This window comes from Mauremys reevesii, linkage group 6, assembly GCF_016161935.1.
Source record: "Mauremys reevesii isolate NIE-2019 linkage group 6, ASM1616193v1, whole genome shotgun sequence".
NCBI classification, from domain to species: Eukaryota; Metazoa; Chordata; order Testudines; family Geoemydidae; genus Mauremys; species Mauremys reevesii.
In genome coordinates this window covers 110,557,233-110,572,667 of record NC_052628.1, presented here as the reverse complement: position 1 = coordinate 110,572,667, position 15,435 = coordinate 110,557,233, and the positions used below count along the sequence as shown (strand labels likewise).

General features: G+C 39.6%; 1 protein-coding gene across 19 annotated transcripts in view; it reads left to right on the top strand.

Annotated features, from left to right (window-relative positions):
- The window catches only part of LINGO2 (leucine rich repeat and Ig domain containing 2), a 716,716-nt gene that overhangs the window by 414,838 nt on the left and 286,443 nt on the right, over positions 1-15,435 (top strand). For 2 of the 19 annotated variants that reach the window (XR_005600177.1, XR_005600178.1), the window contains exon 6: positions 9,937-10,092. The exons of the other annotated variants lie outside the window; for them this stretch is intronic. The gene's annotated coding sequence lies outside the window, so the exon portion shown is untranslated. Of the gene's footprint in view, positions 1-9,936; positions 10,093-15,435 lie in introns of those variants that run through there. 19 annotated transcript variants of the gene reach the window in all.

Genomic DNA, 15,435 nt, shown 5'->3' with positions numbered 1-15,435 from the left:
TTAATTACCCTCCAATTGTTTTTTTTAAATAAAAAGATATTCCATTATCAACTTTTACTGGGAGAATATTTGACTTAGGTTTGAAATATTGTCTAGCTACTGGTACAGAAGTCTTTGTTCCAGATCAGCTTAAAAAAAGTGGAAGTCCTGAGAGACCTTTTTATCACAAACTATAAGCACACATGAGACATCTGACATATGGTGCATGTGCTGTGAACCAAGATTGAAAGGGTGATTTACTGTTCATCTATCAGAGAGGCAGGCTTAGCAGTTCATAAATTTACACTGAGCCAGTTTTCCCAACAGAGTTCTCCCTATCTACAGGAAAAACCTGAAAAACATTGTTCAAAATTGGTAATTATAGTTTCCTTTGTAATTTGCCTTGTAAAGTATTCTTATTGAAATGCACTTTGTGATACCCTGCCTGGATTGCTAATTCTTTTCAAAGAGAATGTTTAGCTGAGTTATGTTACTAATCAAAATTTATGCCTCCAGCAACCCTTCTTACTATATATATATGTAAGTCTAGGTATATAATCTCAGAAATGGTGCAAGAGAAAAGGAAACGATGAATGTGAAATATGTGCGCAATGCTGATCCTTTTTACAACACCTGACAAAGGAAGTTTTATTCTTAGAACTGGTGCATAAATTAGCTCTTTCTAGATGGCAAAATGGCAATATTGACAGCAATTGCTGGCACTGGTGAAGATTTAAGATTGCACTATATGACTTAACACAACTGATTTATTAACTTTTTGAGGTTATTATTCAGTATTCCAGTATATTAATCCTTTTATGTTTTTAATTAAAGTAACCCTTTAGTAAGCTTCTTTGTGACTTGGCATTGGGTTTGGCTTTAGATACAGTATTGTGGAAGAAAATGAGGTACTTCAGAGCTTGTGATATTGTCTCATATGTAGGGAGGATATTTTTGCTCACTTGTGGGGGAAATACCAGGTTCATGGTCATTCCCTCAAGCTCAGCCTTCAGAAGTCAATATTCTGAATAATTAGATTACTTTGGGGAATGATATTATATCAAATGTAGCCTTTTTTCCTTTACTCTAAGTATATTTAACACAAGAGGATAATATTTGATTGTTTTCCTAACCCCTGGCTTTTTTTCCCCAAATCCAATGTCCATAATAAAATGGATCATAAAATGTCTCCATCTTCCTCCAAAGTATTTCTTTTCTCCCCTTAACTTTCCTATTCTGACAATGTGTTTTGTAAATCAAGAAACAAAACCGAGAGCCTTAACGTACTCAAGGGATCACAACAGAGTAACCCAGCTACTTTTCTAGAGTTCCTATTTGCAGCAGAAGGGAAGTCTGAAGTCAGTGGGAGATAGCCTAAATAACGAGCGCTGGCCTTTGCCTGAAGAGTGTATATAAATATAGACATTTCTTATTGTGTATTTCCTTTACACTTATTTGGTCAGGTTCCTGTCTTCTTTGAATTTTTTCCAATAAACATTCATTTACCTTTCTTATGTTTTTCCATAATTTTTCTTAGCAGACTGGCCTGCTCTCTTCCAAACCCATCTTTTCTCACTGGACCCTGGCATGTATTCAGAATGGCAAGTTCTTATCAGATTTTTCTGCAGGCTTAAAGGGGTCATTCTGATTTTTAAACTAGATGAGTTTTCACAAACACTCCTTACACTTAAGGTGGGGAGTGCTCCGAGATCTGTATTGAACCTTTTAAGTGCCCAAAGTATTTTAACTACACAACAGATATTATGCAACCTGGCTGAGTTAGCAATGCAGAGGGAAACTCCAAAAGTTAATGTTTCTGACTTTTCAATGCTTTACTTTTCCAAATTAGTATTGCCTTAAGGATGGATATAAATACTCAGTTAAAAAGAAACTATCTATATGGAGAGAGAGAGAGAGAAACAGAAATAGATGTAGATATGCATTATATGGGCAGTTATGAGGGGAAACACAGGAAAACCAAAACTCTGAAAGGGAATAAAGCCATGCTGAAACTCCCCAAAGGAAACACGAACACAGAACAATCTCATTAGTCTCAGTTGTGACTCCACAATGAGAAACTATGAAGCAGCAGAAATGTTGGGACCAGATGCAAAAATTAATCAGCTGAAACCATCTTCATATGCTTCAGTGATTACCATGAAGGTTTTAATTTCTTTCCCCTTGTTCTTATGCAGATGAGGATGGGGAGATTTGATAACGTTTTCCCAGTTCACCCATTCAGAGCATGTAAAACTACCGAGCCAATTATTATTACTATTATCAATCAATAATGCCAACTAGTTTGGGAGAGGGAAGAGATGCATTGTTAGAAAATATATAATGGCTTGAATCTGGTATGACACCTCCATTGCCAGTGATTTAGCAACACATGAAAAAAGTATTAACAGCATAGGTGGCTAAATGTTTCTAATTTTTTTCCTAATATAACGTGTTTCCCCCTCAAATGTCCAGTCTATTTTCTGTTGCATTGGGAGAATGGGCATGAATGCAATATGCGATAAAACAGTTACAGATGAAAAGAAAACATTTTGACACTATGAAAAACCCCCCCACACACCGTTTTTTCTAAAAAAAAAATTCCAGCAAAATTGACTGAAGATGTGAAGCATTTCACTTTCAGTGGAACCGCATATGCCAGTGGAATATAATATCCCCTGTTTTTCTATGATCAGTTGTAGTGAAAATCCTGTTATACCTGGAGACTAGATTGTGACTACAAGCGGTATTCCTAAAATAGTTTCTGGTCTCAAGGGAATTATAAATCTTTACTACTTAAAAAAACAAAACCAGAACATAGAGACAAAATGTTTCATGGTTATTCCAAATTTGGAAGTTCTTAGGAGTAGCCACAGTAAGGAAAGCAAGCAAGCAAGCAAAAGAAAGAGCCATAGAATTTGGATTTGTGTGATTCTTCTGAAGCTACTAAACTTTTGCAACTCAATGAGAGGGGAGTGTGTGGGGCGGTTACTTTTCAGTACACTGACTTGTGACTGCTTTGTGTATTTAAATCCAACCTGTGTGATCTGGGAGGGATCTAAATTTGTCAGTGTAGCAGGGCCTCAGTGCAGATCAATCCTGCAGCTCCTTATAGTCATAAGGATGCTCTCATTTAAATGGAACTCCCATTTAAATGGAACTGTTCATCTGACCAAGGGATGAAGGACCAGGCTGTTTTTTCATGAACAAATTTTGATTCCAAAGCTTCATCTCCTTAAAATCCTGATGACATTTCATTTGCAAATAAACCTGATCTGCACTTCCTCAAAGACTTGTTTTGCTCTGAAATTTTGGATCAGACTCAACTCTAGTTTCATTATAATGATACAATACAAACCATTGCAAAATCAGGACAGGATAAGCCCTAATTCAGAACAAAAAAATCCTAGAAGTAGCAAACCTGTGCAGTCTTGGGTTCCTGAGTCTCCATTGTCTAGAGTGATTTTTAACAAGTTGCAATGAAATTATAATACAGTGTAAAATCCTCAGATGATGTAAATCAACATACCCTCAGTGACTTCAAGTGAATTACACTCATTTACTCCAGATGAGGTTCTGGCCTATGCTTTGAAATGTACAACATTTAACAAATACAGCTACTGGAAGCAGAAAGCCTTCATCTTGCTGTCACTAACAAATTTTTACTGTTATCAATACAGGATATCAGAGGTTGGAAATGGCCTCTGTTAACCACTTTCTGAGGGCACTCTTTTGCCCAGAGAACCAGCTGGTATGTTGAGAGAGAATGCGTGTTCATGCACATAGGCATAGGAGAGACTGAGGATAGGAAATGGGAACACCATACTCATGTGCAGAACATAATAGAGTAGTAAATTATTCCCACTGAATATTCTAATTGTGTTAATATTTGTTTCCTCTCTGGAAAGTTGATTAGGCACATTTATTGTTGGAAATTTTTGCTGCATCTTGGTAGGCTAGACATAAATTTTATTTTCACTGAACTATTCTAACAACAGTCACATATGCTTAAAGCAGGACTTTTGTATAGGAAAAAACTTGAAAAGATACAAGAATAAATTCACTGGGCTAGTATGTTCTGCTTCACATTACTGAAAATATCTGTGTTTGCTTCACAGCTCATTTTCTGTACCTAAAATATCTATGTCCTTTTTAGTGTGCCCAACTGCAATCATCCGTTTTCTGCCTGATCCTGCAAAGCCTTTTGTATGTGATTAACTTCACCCATCTGAAGAGTCTCCATGTCACTATCCACATGCCTGACGTGTTGCCCATTCATGCAGTTCCTAAATGAACCTATTGTATACAAAGAGATAAGGTGGGTGAGGTAATATCACCCACCTTGTCTCTTTAATATCCTGGAACCAACACAGCTGCAACAACACTGCAAACAATGTATTGCATACATCAGTAAGACCCTGAAATGTATGTCTATCAAGGGGGAATAAAAGGAGTAGCACACACTCCATATGTTAATATTGGAATGGGAACCTTGTGCTTGATCCCCAGCTGTGCTAGGTGATTGCATTACAGCTCCCTGGCACACTCCTAGCCCACCCCAGTAATGAGTGGCGGTAAGGATCCAAGGACTCCCCGGCCAGGATTTCTGTTTGATCAGAGAATCTTTAGCTGCTGCAGTAAGCCAGCTCTCAGTTTTTGCACCACTGCAACAGTTCAAAAGGAATTTACAAGGTGTCAAAGATTTGCATCTTGGAACTGAAGACTCTGAGTACTTGATTTCACAAAGTTGACATTACATTAACCCCAATTTTTATATTTAATTTCCTGGGGTGCTTTTAAGAAAAAAGATGAGGAATAAGGAAGTTAAAAAAACCCCAGGAGACAAAAACAGAGCTGTTTAGCCCCAGAAGAGAATAAGCTCTGCCAGTTTCACCTTCACAGCTTGTATGTTACTTTAATTGGAACAAGGCTGCTGTCTTGCAGAACATAAGTGCTCTAAACCTGTTTGGCTTCTGGAGTTGACAAACACAGAATTTAGTGAGGCATGCATTGCACTGCAATCATCCTTGTTTAGGTTAGGTTAAGGTGCAGGCATGAAAGGGGACTAAATGCCTTAAGTGCCAAAAGTAGGCTCTGCAATGTCTCTGCATGAGCAAATATCCATGTTTTTCATGCTGGCCTGAGCGAGATGGGGGCTGGTTAATCCATGATCATGTGACTCCAGTGGCTGAAAAAGCAGTCTTCTATTGGGTGTATTTTAAAATAATTTATAGATAGTAAATTCATAGTAAATCTTCCTATTGGCATAAAGGGTGGGCTTTAGTGCTGAAATGCTTGATCTTTTTCTTAACACACACTGAAAACAGTTTGTATAACCATAGATTCCAAGGCCAGAAGGGACCATTTTAAGCATCTAGTTTGACCTCCTGTATAACACACACCATAAAACCTCCTAAATAATTCCTAGGGCGTATCAATACATGGGGCTGATATTAGCGCTACTAAACTCTTACTGCTTCCTGTGCCCCTGTCACTTTCCTAACCTTCCTAGTCATAGATTTTAATGTCATAGGGACCATTATGACCATGTAGTCTGACCTCCTGCGTAACAAAGGTCAGGCAATGTCACCCAGCAATTCTTTCATGAAGGCCAATAACTTGTACATAAATCTGATCAAAAAAATTTGAACAGAATTGTTTTCCATTGGGAAAGCTGATGGGATGAAATCGAAATGTTCTGCAGGAATGTATTGATCTCATTGAAATTTTAGATGGGAAATTTATCAAATGCTTCAACTTTTACAATCTGCTGGAAAGTGTTAATGGCAGCCATGAGCTACAGACCCGGTTGTAGCCAATGGGTGTACTGAGCATCTTTCATTCAGGCTATATGAAGGAGAAAATAGATGTCCCTTTGTGTAGTGATAGCTAAAACAAAAGAAGCTACCACCCAAAGCATTGGCCAAGTGAGAAGGCCTGAGAAGAATCTAGCTCAGGGAGAATAAGAGGGATTTCCTTTGGACTGATTGCAAATGCAGGTCTTGGAAATCCAGAGGCAGAAGAGCAGCAAAAAGCAACCAGAGAGAAAAAAGAGTGGCAGATAAGGGAACCAGTGGTGATAATGGTCCTGGGAGGAAACCAGGAGACAAAGCTTCTTGGGGCACAGGGCTGGTTGGAAAGGTAGGGTTGGAAATTGTGAGCAAGAAAACCATTTGTTCCTACTATATTCAGGGAAATAGGACTCTGTGTGATTTCTTCATAAATAACCAGTACTGTACCAAAGAAATACCTGACTCGTATCAGATTTCCCCTCCTAACAGAAAGAACCCACCAAGGCCTGAACATTAGCTAACTGCTCAGGCCAAGGAGTAACGTTGGCATCTGCTGACCCTCAGTGCCCATCTATTTCCTGTGCATTTGTGAGTGTTGACGACAGGAATGGGAGAAACAGGGTTTTCCAGGGACTGGGGTATATGTACATTGTATGTACAGAATTACTGAACAGCTTATTCTTTAGTTGTATGTTGCTGGGTGGCTATTCTTATGTATAGTCTATCACTTTTATAAAATTCACAGGGCCCCTAGAGCCTATTGCAGGCTTTTCTTTTTTTAAAAATAAATAAAAAGAATTTATACCAATAACATGAGATCCTTTATCTATTATCAAATTTGATGAAGTTCGCAGATACACAAAAGCATTTTTTTAAGAAAACAAACATCTCTATCCTACGGGAACTTGATTTATTTTTTGACAAGTATAGTTGTTTTATTTGATAACACTTTATGGTCCCCAAATGAACATACATTAGCATGTTCTATAAGAAATAATGAAGACCTAACTCCAGCACCCTTGTTGTAATATCTTTGCCGAGAAACAGCAGAGAATGTCATTTTTTGTGTATGCAAATTAGGAACTGTGTGCTTTAGCCAAGTGGAAATTAGAGAGGTACTATTGTAATGTGTCCTTCTCATGGGAACAGTAACTTGACTCTATACCAGGACCAGTTATAGAGCTCCAAATGAGCCCAATTTAGAGAGATGTCTTATGATAGAAGTGATTTGTAATTAAGGTGTTGAGGTAGAGCCTGAGATTAAGGTAAAGGGCAACCTTTATCCTCTTTACTAAAAATTCCTCATGGGTTTTTTTTTTTTTAATAAGGAAACAAAGTGTAAATGACCTACAATGTAGAAGTATGCATATGTTAACTATATAGGTGGGCTTTGACACTTGAATTCTTGTCAGTCTCTGACCTCTGTCTTACTAGAAAACAGTCCCAACAGTGCTGAAATGTCCAGTTTTGACACATTCAGAATGAAACATTTTGGTATTGGAAGCGAGTTTTTGTTTCAAAATTTGTTAATATGAAATTAATCAAAATTGAAATGAACCACGTAGATTTTGTCAAAATGAAACAATTCCAAATAACCTAAAATTATTTATCTCCCTTCCCCTGAGCTAGTGGCCCCAACACGGTGCCCAGGGGTGCCATGGTGCCCGCCAGGGCATCTAAGTGCACTCGCGTACTGGCCGGCAGACAAGCATCCGCCAAAATGCCGCCGACAAGCAGCGTCATCCAGAGGCATTGCCGATTTTCGGCAGCATTTCGGTGGCGATGCCTCTGGATGACGCTGCTTGTCGGCAGCATTTTGGCGGCGACGCCTATTGACGTTGCCGCTTCTTGGCGGCATTTTGGCGGATGCTCGTCCGCCGCCACGGTCCTCTGTGGCTTGTTGTCTGGTGCCCGCCAGACAAAAAAGGTTGGGGACCACTGCCTTGAGCTTCCCTTTGTGGAGGAGTTTGAGGTTTTGCTGTTTTGGAATGAAGCCAAATTTTGAAAACCTTCATGAAATGGAACTTCCATCCTCCACGCAGCTCTGGTCACTAGTGCATTTTCCACAGTTGGTGTTAAATAAATTATCATGTTCTGAAGGCCCGAGTTATATAAAGTCACAGAAAAGGAAATTTTGATCTCTTTTAACATCTTCTAATTCTGTTGTTATTAAAGTCAATATTCACAGATGGTTTATTTTAGATACCACTGTCTGTGTGGTAATTCTTGGTAAATGCTGATTTTTAGAGAGGACTACTGCAAATCTTTTCTTAGAATGCAGTGTGGTATTTGCACAGTTGTTCCTACTGAGAAGCTGTGTATGGTGAGGGGTGAGGAGGGAATACATGCTTGAAAGCCAAACAGAATCTAAGGCCAACATTTCCAAAGTGGAAGAGCTACGTTATCTATTTTTATCCATATTTGGAACCTAAATTAAGTAGCCTGATTTTCAGAGTTAAGTAACCACAACTCACAGGGAAGATAAGAATTATAGAAATGTAGGGCTGGAAAGGACCTTGAGAGGTCACCTGGTCTGTCCCTCATGCTGAAGCAGTACCAAGTAACCCTAGACCATCCCTGACAGCTGTTTGTCTAACTTGTTCTTAAAAACTTCCAGTGATGGGGATTCCACAGCCTGCCTTGGTAACCTATTCCAGAACCTAACTATCCTCATAATTAAAAAGTTTTTCATAATAGCTCATCTAAATCTCCCTTGCTGCAGATTAAGCCCATTTATTTTTCCCCTGCTTTCAGTGGACATGGAGAACAATTGTTCCCTGTCCTCTTTATACCAGCCCTTAACATATTTGAAGACTGTTATTAAGTGCCCCCTCAGTTTTCCTTTCTCAAGAATTAACGTGCCCAGGTTTATTAACCTTTCCTCATAGGTCACGTTTTCTAAACCTTTTATTATTTTTGTTGCTCTCCTCTGGACTCTGCAATCTTTCCTAAAGTATATTGCCCAAAGCTTCACACATTAGTCCAGCTGAGGCCTCACCAGTGCCGAGTAGAGAAGAATAATTACCCCCTGTATTTTACATATGACAGTCCTGTTAATATATCCAAGAATATTTGTGTTTTTCTCAAGTCATCATGTTATTGAATCATATTCAGTTTGTGATCCACTTTCACCCCCAAATCCTTTTCATCACTACTACAATTATTCCCTATTTTGTATTTGTGTTTGATTATTTTTGACTTCCCAAGTGTTACTGAATTTCATCTTGTTGATTTTAGACCAATTCTCAATTTTTTCAACGTCATTGTGAATTCTAATCCTGCTCTCCAAAATGCTTTCAACCCTTCGCAGCTTGGTGCCCTCTGCAAATTTTATAAGCATGCTATCCACTCCGTTACCCAACTCAAATAATAAAAATATTTCATAGTACTAAATAGTGGAATTGACTGCTGATCCCCTTTGGAATCAGGCCACTTATTTTGGTGCCTAAATGTTGATTTTTGGTGTTTCTAGTTGGACAGTCAAACTGGAAAATCTTGCCCCTGAAACTTAGTGCTTGAATATTCCCCCTGCTCTTAATGATGTAAAATTACTTAAGGGCTAAGTTCCCTTCTCACTTGTATTTTACTTTCCCCTCTCACTCTCTTGCAGCAAAGTATGTTGAAAGTGTATCCCATTTTTCATGCTGACCTTTTTCTTATCAATTCTGGGACAATTTACTATATCTGCTGCATTCTTCTTTCGTTATGTCAGACTCAGGGTCCAGACTGACAACCACAGTGTGTGGCAGTTGGGCTTGAAATGTCTTGGCACAAAGTCAAATCCTTTTTTGTGTGCGTGCCAGCTACCCCACCCCACATGTTGTATTTCATACATAATTACAGTTCCTTTCAGAATATGCTGATGCATGTGTCACATTTTTGGGTAAAGTCTAGAATATCCTGAAGTTTCTTTTTTTTAGCTTTTTTATTTTATTTTATTTTTTGCGTGCAGTGCTTTTTGACATCTTCCTGTTTGGTTAGTATTTTTACCATCTGCTGCCTTAATGACATTTCAGTGGGGAGTGAGTGTTTGAGTTGCTTGACTGGTGAAAAGCATCCTTGCACATTATCTCACAGCATGACTCTCATTCTCCACATTTTATGTTGATATATCCCAGCTCAGTTTCTCCCATCAGCCCTTATATTATGGTGCCTTTCATTCTTACAGAACAAACCACAACCTACCTACTGCCACTTGACTGCAGAGCAGGAGCAGTTGAACTGTGCTTTGATGTATACTTTTTCTGCCCTTGAACTTCATTCAACTCCTCTTCCTAAGAATAAAGTTCCAAAACTGTGTTTTCCCTGTGCTAAACTCTGTCAACCATGCAATCTTTTATAATAGAGGGAAAAAATAGCTTAGAACTGCAGTTTTCCATCAGTGAAATTCTGATTAATCTGCAGTACATTTAGCTTATAATAAATGGTAGATGTAGTTGAGTTGAAGTTAGTCTCCTTTATCTGCAGTGTTCCATTATGGAAATGGATTAATCTGAATTAAATACAAGCATCAGAATCCCTGCATTTTAAAAGTGTAAATTAATGCTTAAAATGTCTCTCATAACAACATTTTTCTTTGTGCACCCATGATTAATGTGACTCCAAATGTGATGAAAATAAAGACAGGCTAAAGTTCTGAAACCATTTAAACTGTCCTTTATTATTTCTGAAGCTGCAATCATATTAGGGTATGTGAATTCGTGTATTGTTTGTGGATTTGAACTGCCATCAAATCAATCACGGTTAATCTGAACTGGAAAAGATTATAGTTGCCACTCTTGAGCAATGCCAGCATAAATTGCATTTCATGGTTTTCTAATTGACAAGTCCCCTGTTTTGAAATGTGTGAAAAGTAAGATTAAGGTACAATTAGGATGTATGGAACATACGTCAGAGCTGGGACACCTCTGAGCATGTTGTCAAGAGTATATATTTTTCTACTCATCTATTTCCTTGGCATAGTACAGTATAGGAACCCTGGATAGTCTTCCTAGTTAGCATCACAGCTATTCAATTTCTTTTTTGCCAGTTTATTTTCCACTAGCTTCTAGGGAAGATGAAAGGTTTGGGGGCAACATTTTCATCACCATGCAATAGTAATATAATGTAATGTGGATCACCGTTTTCATGGTGAAAGTGTCTGAAATAGGTTTTATTCAGAGAAGAATGAAATGGTCATTCTTGTTACGTGGCCTGATCCAAAGCCTGCTAATGTCAATTTCAAAGGCTCCCCTTGACATTGATAGGCTTTGGATTCAACCCATAGTGAAGTAATAGCTTTTTAATTCACTGTAATTAATAGCTTGCTATAACCAGGATATGCATACATGAAGGCAAGCAATGCATGAAGGCAAGCAATATAGGCTCTGAGGCCCCCAAATCTCATTGACATTTAGTGAATGTTGGGCACCTGCCTGCAGTTTAAAGTGATTTAGGGCACTGTAAATATTACAGTTACTCAGTGCCGTGGTACCAAATCTCTTTAAGAAATACCAAACCTGCCAGCTATACCAGGACTCAGAGGTGAGCAGTGAAGGAGCTTCAGCTGCTAGGCCTTCCACGTGCTAGCCCCTGAGGGTCATAGGTATGTTGTTAGACAGGGCTCAATCCTGTAAGATATTAAGGCCCTCTGACCCCAATCCGGAAAAGCCTATTGATCCAATGCCTGTTGGAGTCAATGGAACTATTCATGCACTTGAAGTTAAGCATATGGGTTTGCTGGATTGGGATCAGGCTTAGAGCTGCATGAATAATGGATTTTTCAGTTCACTGATTATTCTTAATAATAAATCATAATAATTAGTGTTGAGTGAAATGAAACATTTTGTTTGACCTAGAATGGAATCTTTCATTTTGATGTTGAGGTTTTGGGTTTTTTTTTCTTTTAACATTTTTAACATAAAATCAAAGATAACTTTGAAACAAAAAGTAGTTTCAAATTGAAAAGTGAAAACATCTCATTTAGGAAATGTTGAAACAAAATGCTTTGACTTTTGGGGGACTTTTGCTAGGGTTTTTTTTTTCCCTCCAAACAAAACAATTGACTGAAAACAACACAAATTAGCAAAACATTTCAGTCAATGCAAATCTAATTTTTAACTTAAAAAACCTTTTGGTTTAAAAATTTTGCCTAGCTCTCAAGATCCACTCCTTACAGCAGGGATGGCTGTAAGGAGTGGATCAGCTGTTTTAAGTCTGGCACTTGCCCCGCTCCAGTCTGGGGAGCAGAGTAGGGGGCCACTCCATGCAGCTCCCGGAAGCAGCTGCCTGGCCCTGCTCCAGTGCTCCAATGGGAGCTGCAGGGGCAGTGCCTACAGACAAGACAGCCCGCAGAGTCGCCTGACTGCGCCTCCGCATAGGAGCCATAGAAGGGACATGCCGCTGCTTCTGGGAGCCGCTTGAGATAAGCGCCGCCGGAGCCTGCATCCCTAAGCCTCTACCCATGCCCCAACCCTCTGCCCCAGCCTGATCCCCCTCCCACGCATCAAACCCCTCGGTTCCAGCCCAGACGACCCTCCTACACCCCAAACTCCTCATCTCCAGCCCCACCCGAGAGCCTGCACCCCCAGCTGGAGCCCTTACCCCCCCCACACCCCACTCCCCCACCCCAGCTCAGAGCCCCCTCTCACACCCTTAACTCCTCATTTCTGGCCCCACCCTGGAGCCTGCACCCCCAACCAGAGCCCTCACCCCCTCCTGCACCCTAACCCCAATTTTCTGAGCGTTCATGGCCCACCATACAATTTCTATTCCCAGATCTGGCCCTCAGGCCAAAAAATTGCCCACCCCTGCCTTACAGGATCAGGATCATGGTCATGGTCTCTTGAATGCAAATCCATTTAAAAGCTTTCCCTGTACCATAACTTCATGGTCATTTAATTATAGAAATACTGGATCATCTCAGAGCCAACATGACTTACAAAAATTCATGATGGTAAAAGTGCAAGTTAGTTAACAAATGTGAACATATCATGGTGCTTACTATTGTTGAAAATACAGTATTGTAACAACGAGAATTTGTTCTACTTATGGAAGAAAATATTAAAAAGAGATTGAAATTGAAACCCACCATGAATTCCGTGTTTGGTTTTGTTCTTTCCTTTTACCTCTGACTGTTCCTAAACAGCTTTGGAATAAAATTTGAAATGAGGAACTCCATGAGCAGTCTTTCAATGCTATTTTATAACGATAGAATGAGTTATTCCCACCACTAAAAATATCAGTCATTAAGGCTAGCAAAGAAAATAGAGTATTGAAGAAAAGGTAAAAAGTTTCAAGTAGTTGATGTTTGATTGACTCCCCCTCCCCCCCAACATCTATGACTTCTGCAGTTTAGGATCACAATTGACTCTGAGTAACAGCATATTTCTGTGCTGGTTAATAAAGATGGGATTTACGGAGAACAGGAGGAAGTGTTCTGCTGCTTTTGCAGCTACAGCTTTTGCAGCCCCTATGAATCACTAGTCCTGGGTCAGCATATTGAGCCACCAAATGGTTTTATATGTTGGTTATAACAGTTTTGTTTTTCATTAAACTCTAAGAAAAATTAATGACTAGCAAAGTAGGCTTTGGGGGAGCATTTTGGAAGATTCCAGCTATCAGTTTTTGAAAGAACATAGTGTCCTATATTGGCAAATGCTGGCTACTGCACTCTAATTTATGGAAAGTCAAGAATATCACCCTTTTGTGGCTTGCTCATTAAAGACCTGGTCCTGCACTACTGGACTCCATGGGAGTTCTAATATTGGCTTCAGTGAATACAGGATCAAGAAGATGTAAGATTCATAAGTTTTAAGGCTGGATGGGACCTTTATGACCATTCAATCTGTCTGCCTGCAGAACACTTGCCATAAACCCAGGACTGTGCAAAATATGGCAATTTCTCTTTTTTGGGGGGAGCTCATACCAACATTGTTCTGTTTGTATGCAAAAAATGTGTGACTTTGTCAAGATTTCAGTTTGAAAAGTTTAATATTTTTTTGGTTCTGTTGTGCCTGCTTTCCACGCTATGTTTGCCATGGTTAAGAGAGATTTTCCCTGAACTCAACTGGTATTGGAAAGCTGTGTTTTGCAGAAGTGAGTTATCCCTGGATTCTGCGCGTGTGCAGAAGATCTTATGTCTATGGTGTCTATGTGGATGCTGTGTGCGGATCTGTTATCATGCTGCAACAACAGTTCTAACAGGCTTCCACTTTTTCCTTTCTATTTTATGCATATTTCTCTTCTAAGTGGTTCTACTTAATTATTGGAGGAAATGGATGAAGGGCCCTAAGAACTGACAAGTAAAATTTAATTTAATTTAATTGCATTAGTATAGCACTGTCTGAATGAGGTGGAATTGCAAATAGCATTGAGGACAAAGAAATAATGCAGAGACCTAGAGGGACTGGAAATACAAGCAGAAAATAACAAAGTGAGATCGGACTTGTAAAAACAGAGGCTAACAGATCTGGGAAGGAACTAATCCAAAGCAATAATATTCCATGGAAGGGGGAAGTTGTAAAAATAATCAGTAACACTGGCAGAGACCTAGAGCAGTTAGCAGACAGCAAATGAGACAAAGTGGTGTGGTAGCAAACAGGGCCAGTACAAAGGGATCATATAATGGAACAGGGAGGTAATAGTCCTTCTTTGTATGGCCATGGAGTGACGGCACTTCTATTAAATGTCTTACTGTGACAGTGGGCAGAGCATATCAAAGCATAGCACTGTATTACGAGATGGATATTAATAAATTAGAGGACTCTCAGAGAACAGCAATACAAATAATCCAGGGGCAGGAGGGATTGATTTCCAAGGAAACAGTAAAAGATCTAAGTATGCTGAGCTTGGCCAAAAGACAATTCTGTGGTAGAGGCTGGAGCATGGAGAAGTGACTCTGAATATCCTTGAATGGCATAACCACCAAGGAGAGAGAGATTATTAAATGTGATGTGAGGGGTTATAAACAGGAGTAACTGGAGAGAATTAATAAAAGGAAAATATAGGTTAGATATTAGAAAAATCTTCATGGCAGTAAGATTTGTAAGGCTGTGGAATCAATAGCCCCCTAAAGCAAGTGCTGAAAGATTGCTGGCTTGAGACATTTAAAGTAAGAGTGGACAACATGCTATAAAATATGCTGTAGGGACCAATCCTCATGGATGTGGACTGACACAATTGTTCCTTCCCATGTCTAACTTCTATGAGTTTTGTGTTGTCAGGCTCTGGAAGGAACACCAGATAAAAGCCACTGCTGTGATGTTCCCACAGGAACAAGAAAGTTCTTGACACCACAGCTGTCTTAGACAAGCAAGAGCAGGGAATACTGCCGCTGAAGGTAGTACCTCCAGAGCTCAGGGACAGAAAGTTCTACACTGGGGTTCCTAGTAACTATTAGCTAGCTGGGACACCTCATAATCCTTGACATTGATGGGGAACCCCAGTGGTGCTTTCTGACACTGTTAGTGTAGGAGCCAGATGGTACTGGAGTGGGAGTGTTTCCTGATTTCTCTGACACCCCCAAGATCCTAAGTGAGGGGGCTGTGTGGTAGCAGGCAAGCAGTCTACCAGCCCCTCCTCTCCCGGATTACATATAAATTGAGCTTTGAGGCTTCCTGAGGCTTGGAAAAGAAGGGTGGGTGGGAAGTCCAGTTGTGCAAACTGTGTCAGTCTAGGCCATGGATTT